This window comes from Mixophyes fleayi, chromosome 12 (genome assembly GCF_038048845.1).
Source record: "Mixophyes fleayi isolate aMixFle1 chromosome 12, aMixFle1.hap1, whole genome shotgun sequence".
NCBI lineage: Eukaryota > Metazoa > Chordata > Amphibia > Anura > Limnodynastidae > Mixophyes > Mixophyes fleayi.
In genome coordinates, this window is record NC_134413.1 from 37855984 (window position 1) to 37881367 (window position 25384).

Below are 25384 nucleotides of genomic sequence, written 5' to 3' on the forward strand. Positions count from 1 at the left end.
GTTGCTTTTGATGACCTTTGAGTTGACATTGTTGCTTTTACTGTCTATGGAGAATTGCAGAATGATAACTCCCCCCTATATACTCAAATGTAAATATGAAGCACACGTATTTGTTTTTACATGCAGTATACCATGCACATATGCTGGCATGTCGCTTTAAGAAATCAACAAATGCTACTTGTTAAATAGGGTATGCTTTTGGTTTGACCTGACCCCTGTGATGCATTGGTGGTAAATCACTGTAGTGTTCCTTGGTGAATAAGCTCATGGGATCTGCCCATTTAATCATTATTTTCATATATAATTTGTTATTAATATACAATAGTAGCAGGGTCTCCGGGTTCGGCGTGGCATGAATGAGGTTTTTGTTCTGAAGTGGATATGGGTCATAGGACTGCAATTAATAACCATCAAAGGATTACACTAAGGAATAAGTTCTTTCCTTCTCAAGCCAGTTCCTTCATCGCTTGACTGTGACCAAGACACATTCAGGTCTCCATATGTTTCTGATTTAGGGGCCAGCGTGGGAACTTTAGGAACCATTTTTCTTCTCTCTGCCACCTTCCCCCTCCCGTTATTTTTGTTCCAGTCCAGTAGTTTGAAACTTGTTGTTAAATGTCAGGAACAAAGTGGTGACTGACGAACAGAACTTAGCCCTGAACCTTGTATCCCTTGAAATGGAAGGTCCTTCTAGAGAAGGGGTGCCCCAGCCTTACCGCCTCTTTCACCGTCACTTAGAGTTATGTTGCTGCAGAACCAAATGGATGTTGGCAGTTTTGTGCTGTTCACGTCTCCAGCCCACTGTTTATGGAGACAAGGTCAGAGAGTTCTTTTGGTCTGTTTCTCATAAGTGTTGATAATTATGCATGCAGACAGCGATGCCTAAGTCATGCCGGGTACAAATTAACATGGTGGTAACGTTTCCTATTTCAATCTATGAAGTCCCTATGAAACTGGAACGATGCAAGCAGGAAATGTATGATATAGCTGAAAGTTCCTCCCCAGTGCCAGCCTTGTCTCTTCCACTCTGGCTACTGATTATTAAAGAGATGGTTCCTTGATTCCCTATTCTGCTCCTGCTCTATTTATATGGAAATCAAACACCCGTTTTAAATCCTCAGTGGGGCGCGTGTTGCCTTGCTCTAGCAGTGTGTGCATATCTATGCACAATATACCGGTAATGTCATAAAACATAGATGATTTTCTAGCACCAGCATTCTATAAAAACCAAGTAAATTGCCCAAGATCACGAAAGAAATTGTGATATTTGTTACTCACACAGTATATACCAGCTGTCATTATTTGCAGGTTTTATACATTTATTTTTGGAAATCTCACAACCTATTGCTCTGCTTTTCTTTCATATAGTCCTTCTAAAGAGTTATATTGACCTATGTTGGTATCGTTTTATTTATATACTATATTTATAGCACATACAGTTTTATGCAGTCTGTACCCATCCTTTGTGGATCAATTTCCTTGTCCAGTTAAGCTTATGATTTAGTTCAGTGATGGACAACAGGTGGCCCTAGGGCCGGATGAGGCCCTCCGAGCCTTCACCTGCGGCATTCATCTCCTTCTTGCTTTATTGTCAGATTTGTTTGTTAACTGACAGCGCTTGGTTAAAATGCTGATATATTATTACTGATAAATGTATCTTTCTTTGATTAAATGCATTGTTTTAACTTTTTAGTGAGATTAATGGCAAGGTACCCATAGGAAAACCTAGGGGGGGGGGGGTTCCTAGTGCCTGTAAACCCCCCTCCAAGCTTGGAGCACTCTATAATTGAGGTGGCTGGATCCTGCGTCCGCTTCACACGGCTCTGCTTGAAAAGGGAGAGCTGCGTGCACCTAACAGTAGTGCACTCAGCATTGCCCGTGTATATTATGGGGATAGGAAGTGTTGGAGAGCAGCCAAGCACCGTCTTATATTATAGCCACGCCCCCATGCATGCTGGTCACGCCCACTGGGGGCATGGTGTGGAAACCCCTCTCTGCAAATCCTGCGTTTGCCCCTGGAACCCCCTTCTGAAAATTAGAGGGCCGCCCATTTGGCCCCCTAAGCATATTAGGTTGCCTATCACTGACGTCGTTTCTAGTGCCTGGAATTTTGGGGCCTGGCTTGACCAGTGTCACAAGGAACAGACAGTGGGATCTAAAAATATTTTCATTTCATTATTACGTGCTCTGATCCTTCGTTGCTGTGGTACTCTTTTCCTTAGACAGTCAGTGCCTCATGTCTTTGACATCATTAGTTTTGTATTAACGACAACCAATTAACTATTCAGATATATCCAGGTTAGTACTTTACTGCAGACACCACATGTCATGAAGGAATCCAGTGAAAGAATTGGAGCAACCAAGTAATTAGCATTGTGTGTACCAGCAGCTGAGGTGAAGTCATTATGTCCCGCAATGCGTTGGAGCTGGCATGCAGCGGCGGGGGAAGAAAACGGGCAATGTGTCTAGGGTGAAATAACATCTTCATCTAGAGAGAGTTCTATGCAATGCAAATAGAAGCTAAGAGGCTTGTGTTTCTTCTGTGCATCCAGAAATAGAACACGAAGAACATTTTTTTGTATCTGATTTCACCCCGTTATGCATCTTCCCTTGCAAAAACACTTTCTCCTGTCACTTCACATTAGACGGGTTACCCCTCAGAGCTGTAATTACACTTGACACGTAATTATTATGGCTTTTGATGACAAAGTATTCTCCTCCCCGCTTTCTGACTTTCTGCTGCTGAAAGCTGGGAATGTTGAATATGATTTTGCATATACATCCAAGTCACCCAGTTGCTCCAGGCTCAGACCTCCTCGTCTCCGGACAAATCTGCCTTAGGCTGCGTCTCTCCGGTATAAATGTACAGCGGGTCTCCATGATTCTAGTTGTGTTTCTGAGCTGCATTTCTGCAGGGAATCAGCATGGGCTAAATGATGTTCTGCAATGTAAATTTAGTTGAGAGTGTACTATCCATATGGCAGATATAAAAATGCTGTTTTGTGATATGTACAGATATAAAGCTAGTTTTTAATCAACTGCTATGACAGTGACACATTAGCTCTTTGGGCATCCGTGGAACATTAAAGATTTAGGGGTGTATTCATCAATGTCGCATTCTGAAATAACAGCTGTTTTTCCACAAAATACGGCTTTTTTTAAAGAGGATAATTCATCAAAGTAATAGCCACATATTTTATCAGATTAAAAAAAAAAAATGTATGAACAGGTGTTTCTCCCCTCCAAAATTGTATTTTGTTAACTGCGAGCTTGTCTGATTCCTTACAAGTGGATCTGACATTTGGCAAACATGGTTATAAAGGGTTTACATCACCTGTGGGCAACAGGTGGCACGAGCCTTTACCTGCACCCCCCCCCCACCCCCCCCAAAAGGGCTGGATTAAGGCTTTAGGGTGCCCGGGACACTAAAGACAGGGGGCCCTATGAACTAAATTAAGGGGATATAGAGACAAAAAAAACAGCATTATATTATTGTTGCCCTCATATCTCTCTAATTGCCCCCTCCATATCTCACTCATTGCACCCTCCATATCTCACTTATTACCCCTCCATATCTCACTTATTACCACTCCATATCTCACCCATTGCCCTCTCCATATCTCTCCCATTGCCCCCCTTCATATCTCTCCCATTTCCCCCCTTCATATCTCTCCCATTGCCCCCTTCATATCTCTCTCATGGCAGCCCTCCACCTCACATTACTGTCCCCACCTATAGTCCTCATTACAACCCCATCCCTATAGTTCTCATTACAGGCCCCTCCCTATAGTTCTCATTACAGCCCCCTTCCTATAGTTATATTTACAGCCCTCTGCAGAGGGCTGTCCTAACAGCATTATAGGCCCCCAGTGCACTGCTTTACATACACAACCACTCACAGAAATTGAAATGTAAATTATCGATAAAATGAAGCATATATTTAATGGTAACTTTAAACATTAAAAAACATGCTGTACAGCAGAGATTAATCCACAAAAACGTTTGAACAATATAACATGAGCATTGAAGTTGAAAAATAAGACATTCAACAGAAAAATGGTACTCCGCTAGTAAATCACACAGATGGAGATGGCACAGTACGACATTACTATGTATTATTTATTATTGATCAAATGTTCAACACAAACATTTACAAAATTTATTTCCAGAGAATTGCTTCAAAAAATTATGTGTGTTGATTTTGTCTTGCTTATGAACAATTAGTTTGTGTACGTTGCTTTCATCAATGTCAAGATATGTATTCGCAACAGCAAGATTGCATGTACAGATAACAGCTGATAATGAGGTGATTAGTGTTAGGAACCCCTCCAGCCGGCACAACACAACCCGGTGTTCACTGGAGCCCCTGATGGTGGGGACAGACTGGGCCACAGACTGACAGAGGGTCGTGAAGTGTATACCGGCTGGGGAGAACCCAGGCAAGAAGAGTCAGGTCCACGCAGAGGTCAAGGACCGGCAGCAGACAACAGTATCGGTAAACAAGCTGAGGTCAGGGGTCACAGGCGAATAGCAGAACCGGTAAACAGGCCAGAGATCAGGGTCACAGGAAACACGAGCGGAGTCCAATTCAAAGCCAAGGGTCATACATGGGGAGTCAGTAGTGGTATCAGAATACAGGAACAGGAACTAGCAGGTCAGCAGACTGGAGCACAGAAGCTATAACTGGCAATGAGGCAGCAGACCTCATTGCCTTAAATACAACCCACAGCCAATCAGAACCTGCCCCTAGGCAGAGCCACACTTGCAGGTTAATTGCCAGACCCTAAAAAGACCAATCAGCACTTAGCCCTGAAATCACACTTGCAGGCTAATGCCTGCTAATTCAGCCACAGGCTGAATCTTGATTATCTGTCCCTTAAGCGCATGCGCGCCCGGCTGCCGGGACGCGGCGCTGAGGAGGCGTCCGACCGTTGCCTTGGCAACGGTCGGGAGTTGGAGGGAAGTGACGTCCCGGTCGTCATGGTGATGGCCGGGATGTTAGGGCAGAAAGGAAGCGAGCCGCGGCAGCTGTAAGTACCGCCGCGGCTCGTGACAGTACCCCCCCTTGAGGAGGGGTTAAGGAACCCCGACATCCAGGTTTCCTTGGAAATCTTTTGAAAAACTCCTTCAATTGCTTAGGGGCATGGAGTTGTCTCCGCGGAACCCAAGACCGCTCTTCTAACCCGCGGTTCCTCCACTGTACCAGGAAGTGCACCTGCCCTTGCACTCTTTTGGAATCCAGGATCCTTTGGACCACATATCTCCGTGGTCCATTCGAATTTCTCCCAGGCACACTTGGAGATTGGCTCGGATACAGTACAGGCTTCAACAATGAACAATGAAATGTGTTGGGGATCCTTAACGAAACCGGAATTTTTAACCTGAATGTTACGGAATTAACTTTCTTGATAATGGAGAATGGTCCAATGAACTTAGAGCCCAACTTTTTGCAAGGCTGTCTGAGCCTGATATTTTTTGTAGAGAGCCATACCTTCTGACCCACCTTGAGAGAGCAGATGGTACGGTGGCGGTCAAAAATGTTTTTGCAGCAAATGAAGCTCGTCTCAAAGATGAGTGTACCTTCGTCCAGATAAGTCTGAGGTCCCTGGCAGTGGAGCGGATCTCCTGGATACCAGCAGATTTGAGTGAGTATAAGGAGTTGGATCTGGGGTGAAAGCCATAATTGCAAAAAAACGGAGAGACTTTGGTGGATGAATGACATGAGTTATTACAAGCAAATTCCGCCCAGGGTAACAAGGAGGACCAGTTATCATGGAATTCTGATGTGTAGCATCTTAAAAATTGCTCTAAGGCCTGGTTAACCCTTTCGGTTTGACCGTTTGAATGAGGGTGGTATGCGGATGACAAACTGATTTTAATTCCGAGTAGGGTACAGAAGGATTTCCAGAACTGTGCAATGAATTGTGATCCACGATCAGAAACCATATCAGAAGGAAGTCCATGGATACGGAAAATATGCTGTAGAGTGGCTAGATCTCGAGCAGTAGGAAGTTGGGTTAATGGAATGATATGTGCCATTTTGCTGAAGCGATCTACCACGACCCAAATGGTATTGTGTCCCGCAGAAGGTGGTAAATCAACGATAAAGTCCATGGACAAATGTGTCCAAGGCTTTGTAGGAGCGGCCAACGGAACCAACTGACCTACCGAGCGAGTCCTGGGAACTTTGTTCCTGGCACAAACTTCACAAGACAAGACATGACTCTTGACGTCGGCAGACAGTGATGGCCACCATACAGTACGGGAAAGGATTTCCAATGTTTTGAAGACTCCAGGGTGTCCAGCAGACTGACTATTGTGTGCTTCGGTAAGGACTGCCTTTCTTAAATGAACAGGAACAAACAAGCATCCTACCGGAGTATTGTCAGGAGCCAACCTCTGGAACCTTTGTAAGGTACAGCTCAAATCTTGAGTTAATCCGGCGTGGATCATAGACACAGGAACAATAGGTTCTGGGCTAGTGACCGGAGCATGATGTGCCAGGAAACTTCTGGACAGGGCGTCCGCTTGAATATTTTTAGAACCAGGACGATAGGTGATAATAAAGTTAAACCGAGTGAAGAACAGCCACCAATGAGCCTGTCGGGGGTTCAGACGTTTGGCTGACTGTATATACTGCAGATTCTTGTGATCCGTTATGACGGAGATCTGGTGTGCAGCGCCTTCCAACCAGTGTCGCCATTACTCAAAGGCCCATTTAATTGCCAACAATTCTCGGTTTCCCACGTCATAGTTGGTTTCCGCTGAGGAGAACTGACGGGAAAAAAAGGCACATGGATGCAAGCGGTGGGTCTGAGGATCTTTTTGTGACAAGATGGCTCTAGCACCGACGTCAGAGGCATCTACCTCAAGAATAAACGGTACCTTAGGGTCCGGGTGTCTGAGGACTTGAGCGGACACAAAAGCTTTCTTCAGGGTTTTGAATGCAGTTATTGCCTGTTGTGACCAAACAGCTGGATCACCTCCTTTGCGGGTCAAGGTGACAATAGGAGCCACGATGTCAGCGAAACCGCCAATAAATCTCCTGTAATAATTGGCGAATCCCAGGAATCTCTGGACCGCCTTGAGGTTATTGGGTTGTACCCAATCCAGGATTGCCTGGACCTTGGTTGGGTCCATGGAGAAACCTTCTGAGGAGATTATATAGCCCAAGAAGGATACCTTCTGAACCTCGAACTCGCATTTCTCGAGTTTAGCGTAGAGGTGATGTTCCCGCAATTTCTGTAAGACTTGTCTGACATGACCCTGGTGCACAGACAATGATTTGGAATATATGAGAATGTCATCTAAGTAGACAACAACAAAGTGTCCCAGGAACTCACGTAACACCTCATTAATCAAATCCTGGAATACAGCAGGAGCATTACTAAGGCCAAACGGCATGACCAGATATTCGTAGTGGCCCAAGAGCGTGTTTAATGACGTCTTCCCTCATCACCTGCTCTAATACGTAGGAGATTATAGGCACCACGAAGATCAATTTTTGTGAAGATCGTTGCCCCTCTCAGTTGATCAAAAAGTACGGAGATGAGGGGAAGGGGATAGGTGTTCTTAACCGTAATAAGGTTCAGCCCTCGATAATCGATACAGGGTCTGAGTCCGCCGTCCTTCTTGGACACAAAGAAGCACCCTGCTCCTACTGGGGACTTGGATGGCCTGATGAAGCCTTTCTCCAAGTTTTCTTCAATATACTCTTGCATGGATTTGGTCTCAGGACCGGAGAGAGAGTACAAGCGTCCCTTAGGTAATTTAGAGCCCGGAATTGAGCTCAATTGCACAGTCGAAGTCCCGATGCGGTGGTAGAGTGTCAGCAGCATTTTTAGAGAAAACATCCCGGTAGTCATGATACTGTGAAGGGAGCTGCTCCGGAGTAGACTGAACCATACACAGAGGTAGTGTCAAGCAAGACTGTGTACAATGAGGGCTCCAGTGGACAATTTCTCCTTTTACCCAATTCATGATGGGGTTATGACGGGATAGCCAGGGGTGGCCCAGAATTAAAGGAACTGATGGACATTCGATAAGATGGAACTCTATGGATTCCGAATGGAGAGCGCCAATGTTCAACTGTAGTGGTGGGTTCTCCCAAGTAATCTTGCCGCCTGGCAACGGACTACCGTCTAAACCACATACCGTAATGGCAGATTGGAGTTTAATCCGCGGAATCCCAGCAGAACGGGCAAACTCGATGTCAAGGAAGTTGCCAGCAGCTCCACTGTCGATGAAGACCGATAGTTTCACAGAAAGGGCACTGAAGGTGAGCTGAGCAGGAATCAAAACAGCATTTTTCGGGAAAACAATCTGCAGACCTAGGTGAACTCTCCCCTCGTTCCCTAGGCATGCTCTTTTCCCGACTTATTTGGTCAGGAACGGGAGAAGTGGCCTTTTGTGCTACAATAGAGACATAGGCCTTGTGATTGTCTCCTGACTCTTTCCTCAGGGGAAAGACGATATGCCCCTAATTGCATCGGTTCCTCACCATCCGTGGAAACAGGAACGAAGGCGGATGGAGATGATGATGTCTCCTTTTCGGTTTTCCGCTCTTTAAACCTCCTGTCGATTTTAATGGAGAGGTGCATCAGATCCTTCAGAGATGTAGGAGATGGGTATTGCACCAAAGAGTCTTTGATCTGTTTCGATAAGCCGAGATGGAACTGACTACGTAAGGCGGGATCATTCCATCCACTATCAGGTGACCATCTACGGAATTCAGCGCAGTATTCTTCTGCCGACCGCCGGCCTTGTTTCAAGGCCCGTAAATGAGCTTCCGCGGAGGCCACTCGATCTGGGTCATCATATAGTAGACCCAATGCCTCAAAGAAAGCGTCTACGGACTGCATGGCAGGACTGGTCTGTGGCAAAGAAAAGGCCCAGGACTGGGGATCACCTTGTAGGAGGGAAATGATAATCCCGACTCTTTGCTGCTCTGACCCGGAGGAGCAGGGTCTCAACCGGAAATAGAGCTTGCAGCTCTCCCTGAAATTCCGAAACAGGGACCTATTTCCAGAGAAGCGATCCGGCAAGTTCATCTTAGGTTCACAGACAGAACTTGGAGTGGGTTGTGACACTTTTGCGGCTTCTTCTTGAACAGACAGACGCTCAGCCAATCCCTGGATCATCTGATACAAGGACTCAACATGGGCTGCTCGGGCTTGTGCCGGAGACGGTGTGGATCCACTTGCATCCATTCCAACCTCGTCTCCGTGAGTGGCCGGTTATAATGTTAGGAACCCCTCCAGCCGGGACAACACAACCCGGAATCTACTCTGCCAATCAGGTGTTCACTGGAGCCCCTGATGGTGGGGACAGACTGGGCCGCAGACTGACAGAGGGTTGTGAAGTGTGTACCGGCTGGGGAGAACCCAGGCAAGAAGAGTCAGGTCCACGCAGAGGTCAAGGACCGGCAGCAGACAACAGTATCGGTAAACAAGCTGAGGTCAGGGGTCACAGGTGAATAGCAGAACCGGTAAACAGGCCAGAGATCAGGGTCACAGGAAACACGTGCGAAGTCCAATTCAAAGCCAAGGGTCATACACGGGGAGTCAGTAGTGGTATCAGAATACAGGAACAGGAACTAGCAGGTCAGCAGACTGGAGCACAGAAGCTATAACCGGCAATGAGGCAGCAGACCTCATTGCCTTAAATACAATCCACAGCCAATCAGAACCTGCCCCTAGGCAGAGCCACACTTGCAGGTTAATTGCCAGACCCTAAAAAGACCAATCAGGACTTAGCCCTGAAATCACACTTGCAGGCTAATGCCTGCTAATTCAGCCACAGGCTGAATCTTGATTATCTGTCCCTAAAGCGCATGCGCGCCCGGCTGCCGGGACGCGGCGCTGAGGAGGTGTCCGACCGTTGCCTTGACAATGGCCGGGAGTTGGAGGGAAGTGACGTCCCGGTTGTCATGGTTACGGCCGGGACGTTGGGGCAGACAGGAATCGAGCCGCGGCGGCTGTGAGTACCGCCGCGGCTCGTGACAATTAGTCCACCTAAACATTTTACTAAAGAGGGTTTGAAGGCTCTGTATAAATCTCGTGGAATAATATACTGAAAAGTTGGCAAGCCTTTGGGACCCCTATGCTCAGGGGGCCGTGGGCAACTGCCCAGCATGCCTATGCATTAAAACAGCTCTGCCCCTCCATAGTCAGCACGTTACTTACCATTAGTTGTGATCGTCTGCGCCGTTCTTCAGCACCGCTGGTCACTCCTTGTTGTTCAGACAGGAAGTGAATACACTGTATTGGAACGCTCAAACAGCGCTCTGAGGAGTATGTCAATCCCGTTATTGTATTTACTGCTGTGTGCAGGGTTGCTATGGATACTGTGTCCTAGAAGCTGTTGCTGGCGGCTACTTTGCATGCTGCAGTCTAGAAAGGGAAGCATGGAACCGCTACTGGCTACCTTCTATGGTGACACAGATAACAAGAAACTGGTGATCGCCACATTTGAAAATGAAATAAAACAGCTACATGGTTTTTTGAGAAAGCTGCATATAACAGTCTCTGGCGGTTGTCGCTGGGGGACCTCTTTTAAGAGTGCACTGTGCTCTCCCTCGTTCCTCTGTGTACGATTTGAAGGCTGGAGGGCCATGCATGCCACCCTCAAGCCATTTCACATTGCCCCTCACTGGTTTATATAATCCATTGAAAACCAATAACCAGCATTTTTATGTGAGCATCCTGTAATCACATGAAATCCTACCATGAAACACTCTCTTTGGCCAGTCACACCTGGGGATTCCATTTTCTTTAGATAAAATATTGTTTATATCAATGACAACGCTCTAGCAAATGAAATATTTTTGCTTAGTGAACTCTATATAATACTGTACATCTTATATTGCAAATAATTTCCTTCTGAAATTTCCCATTTGCTCTGTCCTAGGTCTAAGCCAGTGGTTCCCACACTTTCTCAGAGGCACCGTTAGGTTCTCCATCATTTTATCAAGGCAAAAAACGGGACTGCTCAGTAATTATTTTAAGTAGTTGGGTCAAAATAACGTGATAAGTATTTAGGTCAGGACAAAAATACATAGTAAGTTGTTAGAAAAAAATAATACACATAAATCCAAGGAAAAATAATATTTTTATATTTTTTTCAATGATATTTTTTTCAAAGAAAAAATTACAGTGCTCATTAGCAGGATTAAGATCAATCAAAATTAAACAACAATATGTACAAAAATCATCACACTGCGCCCTCCATCACACTGTGTCCCCTTGAAAACAGTGCTCCCTCCTTTATCCCTTTGCGCCCCCTCCTTCACAACACACTGTGTCTCCTTCATCTTTCTGTGTCCTCCTTCATCACACTGTGTCCCCCTTCCCTATATCACACTGTGTCCCCCTTCACCACATCACACTGTGTCCCCATTCCCTATATCACACTGTGCCCCCTTCACTACCTCACACTGAGCCACTCTTCTTGAGGCTCCCTTCATCACACTGTGCCCCCTCCTTCAGTACAGTGTGCCCCCTCCTTCACATCACATTGTGTTCCCTTCATCACACTGCTCCCCCTCCCTCACATCACACTGTGTCCCCGGCATCACACTGCACCCCCTTCCTCAGATCACTCTCCCCTTCATCATTCTGCTTCCTCCTTCATCACACTGTGTCCCCTTCACTACATCACACAGTGTCCCTTCACTACATCACAATGTGTCCCTTTACTACATCACACTGTGTCCCTTTACTACATAACACTGTGTCCCCTTCACTATATCACACTGTGCCCCCTTCACTACATCACATTATGTCCCCCTTCACTACATCCCACTGTGTCACCCGACCGCTGTTTCCTCTTCATTTCTTACTTACCTTTCACCCTAGCCTTCTTCTTCTTTTTTTTCTGTCTTCTTTCTTGAGGCTCCCTTCATCACACTACACTCTCTCCTTGATCACACTGCACCCCCTCCTTCACATCACACTGTGTCCCCTTTATCATTCTGCACCCTCATTCATCACACTGTGTCCCCCTTCACCACATCACACTGTGTTCCCCTTCACTATATCACACTGAGCCCCTCTTCTTAAGGCTCCCTTCATCACACTGTGCCCCCTCCTTCATCACACTGCGCCCTTTCCTTCACATCACACTGTGTCCACTTCATCATTCTGCACCCTCCTTCATCACACTGTGTCACCCTTCACTACATCACACTGTGCCCCCTTGACTACATCACACTATGTCCCCCTTCACTACATCACACTGTGTCCCTTTGCTGCATCACACTGTGCCCCCTTCACTGTATCACACTGTGCCCCCTTTACTATATCACACTGTGTCCCCCTTCACCACATCACAATGTGTCACTTGATCACTGTTTCCTCTCCATTACTTTATATACCTTTCACCTGGCCTTCTTTCTTCTTTTTCTTCTGCTTCTTTCTTGCGCTCTGTACCCCCTCCTTCATCACACTGCGCTCCATCCTTCACATCACAATGTGCCATCTTCATCACACTGTGCCCCCTCCTTTACATGACACTGTGTCCCCTTCATCATTCTGCGCCTTCCTTTATCACACTGTGTCCCGTTCAATATATCCCACTGTGCCCCCCTTCATTATATCACACTGTGCCCCTTCACTATATCCCACTGTGCCCCCCTTCATTATATCACACTGTGTCCCCTTCTCTACATCACACTGTGCCCCACTTTACTATTTCACACTGTGTACCTTCACTACATCGTTTGCTATATCACATTGTGCCCCCTTCACTACATCACAGTGTGCCCCCCTTTACTACATCACAGTATGCCCCCCTTCACTACATCACACTGTGTCCCCTTCACTATATCATACTGTGTACCCCCTTCCCCACATCACACTGTGCCCCACTTCACTACATCACACTGTGTATCCCACTTCACTACATCACACTGTGTACCCCCATTGCTGTTTCCTCTCCATTCCTTTACTTACCTTTCACCTGGCCTGTTTTCTTCTTTTTCTTCCGTCTTCTTTCTTGAGGCTCCTCTCTGCGCCACTCCCCTCTGAAAATGTCAGAAGTGATGACGTAACACCCAACAGTCAGTAAGAAGGGAACAGTGAGGAGGATGCCGGGTCCCCTGCACAGCCGGATTTGTAAGTTCTTCTTCTTTTTTTATCTTTTTCTTCTTTGTACGGTACAGCTAGATAAACAGTCCTGGCTGCGGGACCTCTGGGAGCCGCAGCACATGCTTTGGGGTCTGCTGGTCGTAGCTACGGCAATTAATGTGCTCTTTATTTTTTAAGAAATTAATGACACTGAACCTATAGCCAATATATCTGTGCACAGATGAAAAAGAAGTCAGTGCTACATATATTTTCTTAGATGAAAAGAGGTAATATTGATCTAATTTCTAAACCACATGCTACAATAAAGCTACATATGTGCTCAAGGATAAAGGTAAGGGTCTATCGTGGTTGGGTAAAAAAAACTTTAACTCCTTATAGCTTGTACAACTGTATACTTCTGTTCTCACTTTGGTTTGCTTGACCTCTAAATTTACCTGCATGATACACATACTTATCAACTCTTTACTCTTTCCCTTCGGGAGTGCCCGGAGGGGAGGAGAAATGTGAGGATAGAAGGAAGCGGGGTGGGGTGCGGTGAATAGCGTCATTTTGGCGTCATTAGCTATAGTCTCACAAGACCTCCTTACTGACCAGCACGCTGTGCACCGTGCCCGCAGTGACAGCAGGTCAAGAAGAAAGAAGAGGTGCCGACCGGAACCTGCAACGAAGTGGACCAGGTAAGTTTCTATGTATGGTGGGAGTGAAGTTGATACACTGGGGCTGAGTGGGGGCCTTTACAAATTACTGGGAGTCTCTTAGCCCAGGTGCCTACATTGGCTTAATCCGGCCTGATGATGATACATCAGAAGCTATTAGTAATCCTTAACATCTTTAAATTACTTACTGATAATTAACTTTTCTTATAATTTATTCATAACTTAACTCATAATTTAAATACTTACTTACAAATTCCTCCATTAAATCTACAAACTGAAGGGCATACTTTCATCCTCTCTAGCTGCTATAGAACTCCATGCCCCAACAAGCCCTGCTAACCTTTGGGACATGTAATTCCACAACAGCTGGAGATTCTCTACATCTGGCTTTACAAGATATGCAGACGAGCTTAGAGTACTGGCTGTAAAACATTTACCCCAGGATACTTTACAAAAGTAAATATCTAAGCATCAGCCCCTTGGAACTTTGGATGAATCTCCCTATTTCCAGGCATCCACCTTAGACACATGGTGCATGAAAAACATAACATGATAACAATTGAAAATTATCAAGTCTCCAAGAAAATAATTCACTTGTTAATAGACCAGTATGACCATCTAGTAAAACAGTGGAGTGAATATCTGGGACTCCCCTGGTTTCAAAGCCACTCACACCTGTAGGCACTAGTCATAGTTTTTTCTCTAGGCATAGGAGCCTGGGAGCTTGAGTGTCGTGGAACACATGGGGCTTTGAATGTTATCAGAAAACCAAAATGTTCCAATTGTTCAAAGTAAATTAATTCAGGGAAGGTCTTGCAAACTGTAGCCCGGGGGAAGAATACTTGGCTCAGCCACCTATTGTTAGGAATATGTGTTTAGTCTTGGCTGCAGTACTTCTATGCCACCAGAGGTGCTGCTGTTCTACCATGGACATTTTCCCTCACTGGCAGGAGTTAATCTTCTGCTCCTTGTTAATTACCACACCTGTGTGTCTGATTACTTATGCCTGTTCTTCTCCTGGCAGCTGGGCGCATGTGCAAATAGTATTTATTAAATAGGCTACTGCTGGTGGGATAATCATTATGACATTTAGTCCCAGATCCTGATTGGCCAGATCTTGTATTTAAGGCTGCTAGGGCTTAGCCTCCCTGTCGGTTATAGCGTTCTCTGTGCCTGCACACATTGCTGACCAGCTCCCTTGTTTTCTGTGATTCTTCTGCTATTTTGTATTGATTCCCTGTTGTGACCTTTTGGCTTGACTCTGGACTTGCCTGTCCCTCAGTTATCCTGCTTGCGCCTGACCCATGACCTTTGGACTGTCTCTGGTACCCACCTCCCTTATTCTGGTTTATCTGTACCTGACTCTACAGTTTGTTATGATAAGTATATAGTTAAGTCCTGGGGGTATTCCAGTACCTCTGAACAAACTAGTTCTACGGGAAAGGTGCCTGCTATAGGTTTAGATCTCTACCAGTCTGGTTCAAGAAGCTTATCAAACAGCCATGGTCAATAACAGTAACCCAGTGACCCAGCCCAAGCTAGCCCGATATGGGGCCGGCCCGGGGATCATATGCCTCCCTGCCCCCAGCCCAGCCAGCTGCTGTCAATAAGTGAATAAGAGAGTGGTTGTAGAGTTTAGGAAACGCACATTACATTTTGCATTTCTTGATGAATGAGGCCCTAGATCTCCAGTTGCCAACACTTGTGGGAATATTAAGCATATGTCTCCTAAAATGTCATGGCAGGTGTAAAAATCCAAGCAAAAGATGTTCTTTATTTCATCAGCTTTATCTATACAACTAACATTTATTTAGAGGAAATGTGATGTAATAGCAGAAATGTGATAAATGTATTTGAACAATATGGCCTTTATACTATGGGTTTCTTACATCAGTTTATTTGTGCTCCACTTTTAGACTTGTTACTGATTTTCTATTTTGTTTTGGCATCATTTTGTGTGTTCTCTGTAATCTTCTAATTTACAGTGAAAATAGTTGATACAATCAATACCCCTATCAATTAAACAAAAGTTACTAACAAATGATTCAGCTATTTGAGTTAAATAAGAAGTCTGATTATTATGCTACTGGGGATACAACAGCAGTATTGTCCTATTGCCTGCACCATTGTGCATATTCTCCTGGCAATAGTTGTTTGAGGCTGAAACGTTACTCCCTCCCCTTCCTCATCATACTCTCCATCTTCCTCCTCTCCTTCTTCCACATTCTCTCTTTCTTCTTCTTGCTCTCCTTCCTCCTCCCTTCCTGCCTCCTCTCCTTGAAAACTACCAGATTCCTAAAAGAAATACAAGTAAATTACATAATATTAATAGCTGCATTACGATTACATGACATCTTTAATGCTGTGTAGTTAAAGGAAAATTCACCCTAATTACCTAAGATGCAAATTGTACTATTGCATGTAAAGCAATAGTTTGTATTTCCCCTTTTCATTCATGTAAACAGGAGACTTGAATAAAATCAGAGGCAGACACATCGACTGTAGTAGACTTGTCTGTTTGCATAGTACGTGTAGTAGTAGACACACTTACTGATTGTGCCAATATGTCTATAGTACAGCATATTTGTCTATGTAAGGCTAGGTACTCAATGGAGGTTTTTCAGCCAATTATTGGGCCAATCACCCAATAAACGACCGCTCAGCCACATATCACGTTAGTGTTTATAATCACACGATGAACGATAATCATTCCAAAGTGCCGATTGTGATTTCATTTGGTTGGTCACATTATAATATCGTTCCAATCACCTTCCGATCATGTAGTGTATATTCACTCAGGATCACGATCTTCATAAACTTTACAAAGTCATGGGGTATATATACTAAACTGCAGGTTTGAAAAGCAACCAATCAGATTCTAGCTGTCATTTATTTAGTACATTCTACAAAATGACAGCTAGAATATGATTGGTTGCTACAGGCAACATCTCCACTTTTTCAAACACGAAATTTAGCAAATATACGCCATGGTCTTTTCAGCCGATGCCGGCAATGAACATGTCCCAGTGACTAAATGTAGAGAGTGCTGTAGAGGGAATAGTTTGTTTGTTGGTTCTGAGACTGAATATTTTGTTTCAGAGAGACGGAAGCATAACGAAATTCGTTATGACATGTGGATAGCTATAACAAGGCGGTTGTAATCAGTTTGGCAGGAATAAATGAATGCATATTGTGCTGTCATTCGCTAAACGACTAGAGGACCAGATAAAGAGCACAGATCTGAAGGTAAATCGTGTGTAGTATGTACGCATAAATCGCCTGACTGGTCGGACCTTCAGTCGTAGGTACAATCGTTTGTAGATAACAGATTGGTTGGAAAATTCTCCAGTGTGTACTTACCCTAACTAAGGTTATGGAACATGCACATATGGGAAGACATTATTTTTAATAACACTGTAAACATAGAAAATACCTATATACTGCAGTAAAGGTAATATCCTGATGGTGGTTTAAGCATGACCCTTCAGAATTGATGCTAAGACAAGGGGAAACATAAAAAGGAAATGTCATTGTAACCATATTTTAGGGGCAAGAATTTGGGATATAAGTATGACTGGTGATGTCAGTGTGCTTCATTTTTTTTATTTTCATATGGATGTGAAGAGGCCACCAGCTGGAGGGTCCTATCCTCAATGGGGAGATTCATATTCTTTTTAAGAAAGTTGTAAAAAATACCTCTGGGAGAAATTCCATATAACAGACTTCTGTCCATTCCTCAGATATCATGGTTACCCGCCCCTAAACAACAGCAGAAGAAAGAAATGTCATTACATACATACTGTAAGGGGGGGAATTGTGGGAAATAAAAATAATAAACCCTCAATATAAAGGAAAGCAAATTCACTTTTATAACAGAGACAGGCTCCTAGAACCTGATGGACAATGCCAACTTTGGCATATACACAATTAACAGCTGATTCATAGCACCAGCTCTTGGCAAGATATTAAAGTACTATTGGACCACTACTTGGTCAGGGCTATAATAATCTAGATTAAGAGACTCATAGTCAAACATACATCTTCTAAGCATAGAAAGGATTACAATCTGTATTGGGACAATCACAACTAGTGATTGTCTCAATACACCTTTCGTACACCCTTGTATTTTCATTACTTTTTTAGAAAGCTGTAGAAAATACATTAAAGAAATCTTCCATGCTTGGGAAGTCCACTGTCTAGTGTCTCTGTTTCCTTCACAGGAGAAGTGAGAACAGACACAGGTTGTGGAGTATTATCAGGGTCAGCCCTGTCCTAAAGAGTGCAGGCCCAGTGATTGCTTTACATCCTGGTGGCTGGCTCCTCCCCTGGAGCCAACCACCAATGAACTGCATTCCTTTTTAGTCCCTCCCCTTCCCCTCTGTCTCCCATCCTCCACTGCTCTTCTCCTATCCCAGTCATCCCCCTACTTCCCCTCCTCTAGTCTGCCTGCTCCACCCCTCCCATCTCTACATGTGGCTGTCTCCTGCTGCTTGGAAGATAGGCAAGTGATTAATGTGGGTGTGTATGTCATTATATAATCTTTAGGATGTGTATTATTGTTAAGGGTGGGGTGTTAATTATAATATATGGGGTAGGTATTTTTATATGGGGTCCAAAGGCAGTCTCTTGGCAGGTGCTAATACTAGTAAAACTTTTCTCACAGTCAGTGCAATATACAGGATATCTCCCTCTCAGTATCTGTGCTGTGTTCATCAAAGGACCAGTCCCTCTCTTTCTCTTTGGTAAAGGGCATATGGGGAGGTATGTGGGGAGGTCACAGTGGCATGTAGGGGGCTCTGATGGGCATGTAAAGGGTATATTGTTACTCAGGGTGTCATTGTTCCATGCTACACCTCTGCGTTCACTGACCAAGGGGGGTGGCGGGGGGTGGTATGGTCAAAGAGAAAGGGGGCGGGGCCTGCCTGTTTCATTTGTACCAGGCCCCACAATTTCTGATGGTAGCCCTGATGGTACAGCAGCCACACTGAACTAGTCTTTGAAAGATGAAGATATATTACTAAGGGAAGACAAATGTGTCTTTGGGGTACTACAGTGATACTGCCAAGGAAACAGTCTAGCATATTTTGGGGTACTGCAGTCACATTAAACTTGTCTTTGAATTTCTTAAAAGGTGTACATATAAAGGGAAGAGGATTACATTTTGGTGGATAGTGCACTCACAGTGAAATAGTTTTATAATTTCTTAAAGCTATATACACTAAAACAAGAGACCTGTGCTTTTTGGGGGTACTGCAGTCATACTGAACTAGTTTTTAAATTTCTTGAAGGTATATACACCAAGGGAAGAGCAGTATAGTTTTTTGAGGTTACTGCAGTCACACAGAACTCATTTTTGAATTTCTTAAAGATATACACACTGGGCCTGATTCATAAAGGCACGTATACTTAGCGCAATGTGCGTTTGTTTTAAAACAATTATCAACAATTAGGAGGAGCGATGTGAAGGTGCGTGTGGTGATGAATACAGTTGTAGTTCCGCTCTGCTCCACGAGACAAGACACTGCAGCATGCGTCTAATACATATGTGGAATATAAAATCACAAAAGAACGCACAAAAAAAAACAACTTTTCAACTAATGTCATCTGTTAATAATATAGGCATTAATGATAAAACATTAAAACATTAAAGTGATTTTTTTTTACATGATAAACATTTATTAGTATGTTTTGAATGTCTACTGTATATAAAATATATTTTTACAGTTGCTCCTGATTGCAAACACATGTAATAGCATGCTTACACAGCCGTCATCACTAGTAATCGGCACCTAGATTAGACCTGTACCTGGAGGAAATCGATATCATAGGCTGTTGTATTTGAACGTGGCTGAGTTTTGTGGTTATGGTCCAATTCTGGGCATGCGCAGAGTGATGTTATGAATTGCACAAAATCACTGTTTATGTCCCTTGATGAATCAAGCCCACCATATTTGCCCTTAGACATTGGACTTGGCTCTTGAGGTCGCGCATGCCTATGGGTGAACCGACCAGCAGAGGCTGCAGGAGCTGAATGAGCTGGTGGCTCCTGTGGCTCAGTCTCACTTGTGGCAGTTACACCACCAAGGTCAAATTGTGTGGGAATACTTTGGTCAGACACCATCCCTTTTATTGCGACATTTTGTGTGCAGAGGCCAATCTCTCTGTTGGGAATGTGACACTGTCTTTTGGGAAGACGCCAAGCTCTTTTAGAATCTCTAAAACTACCTCTATTTACACCTTTATAATTTTCTATCCCTTGTTTACAACATTCTACTATGCAGGCCGCATCTATCTTCTCCTGCCTGTGTTTTCTACTCTAATGTCTAGCCCAATCACCACCCTGATTACTCATTTCATCTACACCACTGTTCTCATCTCCACAAATCTCACTAGTCCTTATGTATTCTCGGTTATTGATTGCATCTCCCATTGTTACACCTGTTGTACAATTATTAGGGCAGCACAGTGGCCTAGTGGTTAGCACGTCTGCCTCACAGCACTGGGGTCATGAGTTCGATTCCCAACCATGGCCTTATCTGTGTGGAGTTTGTATGTTCTCCCTGTGTTTGCATGGGTTTCCTCCGGGTGCTCCGGTTTCCTCCCACACTCCAAAAACATACTGGTAGGGTAATTGGCTGCAATCAAAAAATTGACCCTAGTCTCTCCCTCTCTGTCTGTCTGTCTCTGTGTGTGAGTGTGTGTCTATAGTAGGGAATTTAGACTGTAAGCTCCAATGGGGCAGGGACTGATGTGAGTGAGTACAGCGCTGCGGAATTAGTGGCGCTATATAAATAAATGATGATGATGATGATGAATTATTTGTAGGGCACCTTCCAACTCCTCTCTTCAACAACAACCAAAGGGACCAACAGGACATTGAGTCATCACACGTAGCGCTCTATGGTGGTCAACAGCTGAATGGTTCAAATTAATCTAGCAAGAGAAGACACTTATTTATTCAACTTGTGGCAGCACGGTGGTTAGCACTTCTGCCTTACAGCACTGGGGTCATGAGTTCAATTCCCAGGCCGAGGTCAGGGGTCACTTGCTAGGAAGAATAGTCAGGAAACAATCCAAGGGTCGAGGTCACTGGCAAATCAGCAGAAATGGTGGTACAGGCCAGAAGGTCAAGGGCACAGGCAAACAGGCAAATCCAGTAAACAGGTAGGGGTCATACATGGTAGGCAACAATCCAAAGGTAACACCAGGAACACAGCAGCAGGCAGCAACACAGGAAACTGGAAGCTATAACCGGCAGGGAGGCTAAGCCCTCCCTGCCTTAAATACAAAGTGTGACCAATCAGAGCCTAGCTCTGAAACTGCCCCCAGCCTATGCCTAATAAATTAATCAAGTAGAATTAGCCAGCAGGCTAGTAAACTCTTTGCGCACGCGCCCAGCAGTTCTCCTTTGCTGGGACGCGGCGCTCTCTCCTTCAGTGTCCCGACCGTTCATTTTTCAGCAGGACAATAATTTTTATAGTCTTCACCATTATCTCAAGGCCAATAGAAACCACTTTTACTAGAATTGCCTGTAACAAACACCAGGAGACTTTTGCGGCAGTGTGTAAAACCGCTGCTTCATACATTTGATCATTGTATGTAGTCAAAGCTAAAACAGCGATCTTCAATATTTTGCTGGATGAAACTGCAGTTTTTGGGCAGATTATCAGTGGTTTTGCCTTTAATACATCTAGTGATTTAAAACCCACCTATTAAAACACCTCAAATCGTTGCTTTAACAAAACCGCCGTTTCATACATTTATCAAGTGGATTTTATTTAACATTGTAACTCTTCTTATTATATCCATAAAATTATCACCAATCATTCATTTATGGCAAGATACATTGATCTTGTCCCTTGATACATTGATCTTCTTATAAAGTGTTTAATCTGGTTAATTGGATGTTTTTATTTAAATAAATTGATCACATGGGAATTTCAGGCAGATTTACAACATGCTTAAAATTGGTAGATTTATTCATTATTTAAAAAATAAAAGTATTTTGTTTTCACTTGCACTATACAGTACACTATCTTAATACAAATTGTTTGCATTTATGTGTATTGCTGTAATGCAAGTAAAGGTTATTGTGATTACCCTTTCTGTACCTTAAATGTTCCTGTTTGAGTATATAGGATCTTGGGAGGTGTGATGATGCTGAAACAGTATCCTCTAGACCTGCGGAGGCCAACCTGTGGCTCTGAGCTTAGAAATGTGGCTCCTGGTCAGTTGGCTGAGGGTATCACCCAAGCACAGTGCTCCGGGTGCCAACAGCTGCAGAATTTGAAACATCTGACTGCTCGACAGACTTTGAGTGGCAGTGTCATGTGACCTCCTCTGTATAACACAGGGAGGTCCTGTTATCACAGACTTTCCAATCAGGGAAGGAGGAGGAGAGCGTGAATTGGGCTCTCCCTCCTTCCTCTGTTCGGGCTCCAGCGTCTTTGTGGGAGGTGTGACAGGTAAGTAAGGGGCATGTGAGAGGCTGGAGGGCATGTAAGAAAATCTGATGGCATTTCGGGGAGATCTTTTGGAATGTGTGGAGGTTTAATAGGCATGTATGGAGCATGCGTGGCAGTCTGATGGCATGTATGAGGAAAGTGGGTAGCTCATGGCATGTGAGGAGGTTGATAGGCACATGAGAGACATGTGAGAAGGTCTGATGGCATTTAAGGGGCTTTTGGTGTGATCAGGTGGGCATGTGGGGAGGCTGATAGGTATGTAAGGGGCATGTGGGGAGGTCTGATGGATATGTGAAGAGGTCTTAGGGGCATGTTGGCCATTTATGACTTTTTTTGACCTCACTTCAACAGTTCCTTCCACATAAATTGTGGATACAGAAGCAGCGTGGGCTACTGTGAAGAGAACCCTTCTCCACTGGACACAACAGCGAGGTAAGAGCTGTGCTGAGTTGACGATTACTCAGAACATTTTGGCAATGTTGGATATCTTATTTTTCACTTCGCAAGCTATTGTGAATTATGTTATATTTGCAATATATGTGTGTACAGTATGTATGCACATGTTTATATTGTGTATATGCACACATACATAAAAGGTGAAGTTGGCTATATCTATAGATATTTTTTGGCTCTTAGCCTTCGACTACTTGGCCATCCGTGCTCTAGACTGTAACCTTTCACAATTAAGGTCCTGTCTAATCTCTGTCTTTAATGCTTACAAATGGTAACAGAATATCTGATGTAATCGTGGGTGAGAACCTAGGATCCAGCAACCATCAAGCAGTATGGTTTAGTATAAAGACAGAGGGCCTGATTCATTAAGGATCTTAAATTAAGAAGTTTCTTATTTAAGTCTCCTGGACAAAACCATGTTACAATGCAAGGGGTGCAAATTAGTTTTCTGTTTTGCACCCCTTTAAATTCTGACTGTTTTTTCATGTAGCACACAAATATCTACTTTAAATTTCAGTGTACAAATAAGCTATCAAGTATTTGTGTGCTACATGAAAAAACAGTCAGTATTTAACTTATGTGCAAAACAGAAAGCTAATTTGCACCCCTTGCATTGTAACATGGTTTTGTCCAGGAGACTTAAATAAGAAACGTATTAATTTAAGATTCATACCGCACAAAAACAAAGGTGTTAGATTTTAGGAAGGCTGACTTTGTAGACATGGAAAATGTGTAAGTGACTCTTTGGCAGAGTGTAGGAACTTGAAAGGAGTGCAGGAGAGGTGGGAAAAATGAAAAAGTTGAAGACTAAAAGCAACAGACCTTTGTATCAAAAGGGTTAAGGAAAGCACAAGGAAAATGAAGCCAGTGTGGTTTGCAAAAGAAGTAGCAAGTATTGTGAGAGCAAAAAAGATGGCCTTTCGGAAATATAAGCAGACCTAGAATAATGACGACAAAGAGGTGTATCTTGTTAGACAGAAGGAGGCTAAGGTGGTAATCAGATCTGCAAAGGCACAAGTTGAAAAGAAAATAGCCCAGTCAGTAGGTAAAGGGGGCAAAACTTTTTTTTAGGTATATAAATGAAAGTAGAAAAACAATATATGTGTTTTTTGGGGGGTGCAGATGCGGCTCACACGGTACCCTGTCCCTGTTTTTCCTGCTTAATAAAAAAGATGTCTCTGACTGCCCATCATAAAAATTGCTTTGACTAGTAGAAAAACACTTTGGATTTTTAAAGAAGATAATCTATTTGTTTTTTGGGGTCTGCTGCTGAGAGTTATACAGCAACAGCATATACCCCCTCGCCCCCCAGCCCAGCCAGCCCCTGCTCTAGTTACACCTACACAGACCTGTAAGTACACAGGTTGAATTAATGAGTTTTCAATGCATCTGATTGGAGGGCTGCAGGTGACATGTACCCTTTCATTCTACTGTTCTCCCCACGGGGAATAAGGGTTTGTGACCAAACGGTATTATTTTCCTGCAGTTGTCATTTAAGAAATATAAGAATAATAGTTGAATGTTGAATTTTTGAGAAAATCTTGATCTAGAGAGTGGAAACATCTAGAGGTAATTGTGTTTGTTTGAGAGGATGGTGGAAGCTGTGAGTATGGCCACACATGTTTGACCCGGTCTTCACCTTTTCACTACCCTCCCAACTCTACCAGTCAAAGTCAAGTAAAGCTGACAACAGCCATTTATCATCTTGTAAGACTAGACTCTCAAATGAAACCCATTACTCCATTTTTTTTAGTTAAATACAGAGGAGGGGATCTCTAAATCAATTGAAGATGTTATCTTAAAGGGAAGCAAAACATCTGATTAAAGGATTACAGTTGTTCTCCGCAAGGCATGCTTCCAGCCTCAGCTCTACACATGTTGTAATTATCTCCAGGCCACAGCCACAGAGCTGTTACCTTCCCCAGGGACCTTGGGAGTTGTTGAATATATCTCTGTAACCAGTCAGGTAAACCAACCCCTCCATATCATATGTATCTTATAACCCGCATCTCTGGTCAACACCACACTCAAACACGTGGGTGGTCATTAGACCATTAAGGCTTTCCAGTGCTTTAGTTTCAGCGTCCAAGCTACCAGTACAGATCAAGCATTGGTAAGAGGTCTGTGTCTAAAGAAAGGCAACCTGAGAGCGCTTTGTTAGTCGGCAAGTCTCAGGAGCAGCTAATAACAGAAATACAAATTTGCTTATGCAATTAAAAATGTGTGTTACTTACCTTCTTGGCAGGTTTATTGCTTAACATGGCAATATTTATATTTTAATGTGCACAGAACTCTTATATATCATAACTGTTTGTTGTAGTTTGTAGAAGTGATGAAAGAAACTGCAGCTCAGAGAACAGAATGACTGGGCAGCCCCCTGCCTGGTCAAAATATAAAAGGTCAGCGCCCACATTTTGTTTTTGGGAGCTACCCACGTAAAATCACTCTGTGCTGAATTGTTTGTCCAGCTAGAAGTGTGTATCGTGGACAGAATTAAAACCTCACTTCAAAGTGCAGCCTACTCTCACTTTAGGAGTGACCCCTGCATTAATGGATTTCTCCTAATCTACTGTCATTTAAGCTGGGTACACACTACACTGTTTTCGTCCAATAATCGGCTGAATCAGCCGACATACGACCGCTCGTTCAAAAGTCGGGTCAGTGTGTGCAGTGACACGATGGTCGAAAGTCTGCCCAAATGGACGATTGTCGCCTCATTTGGTTG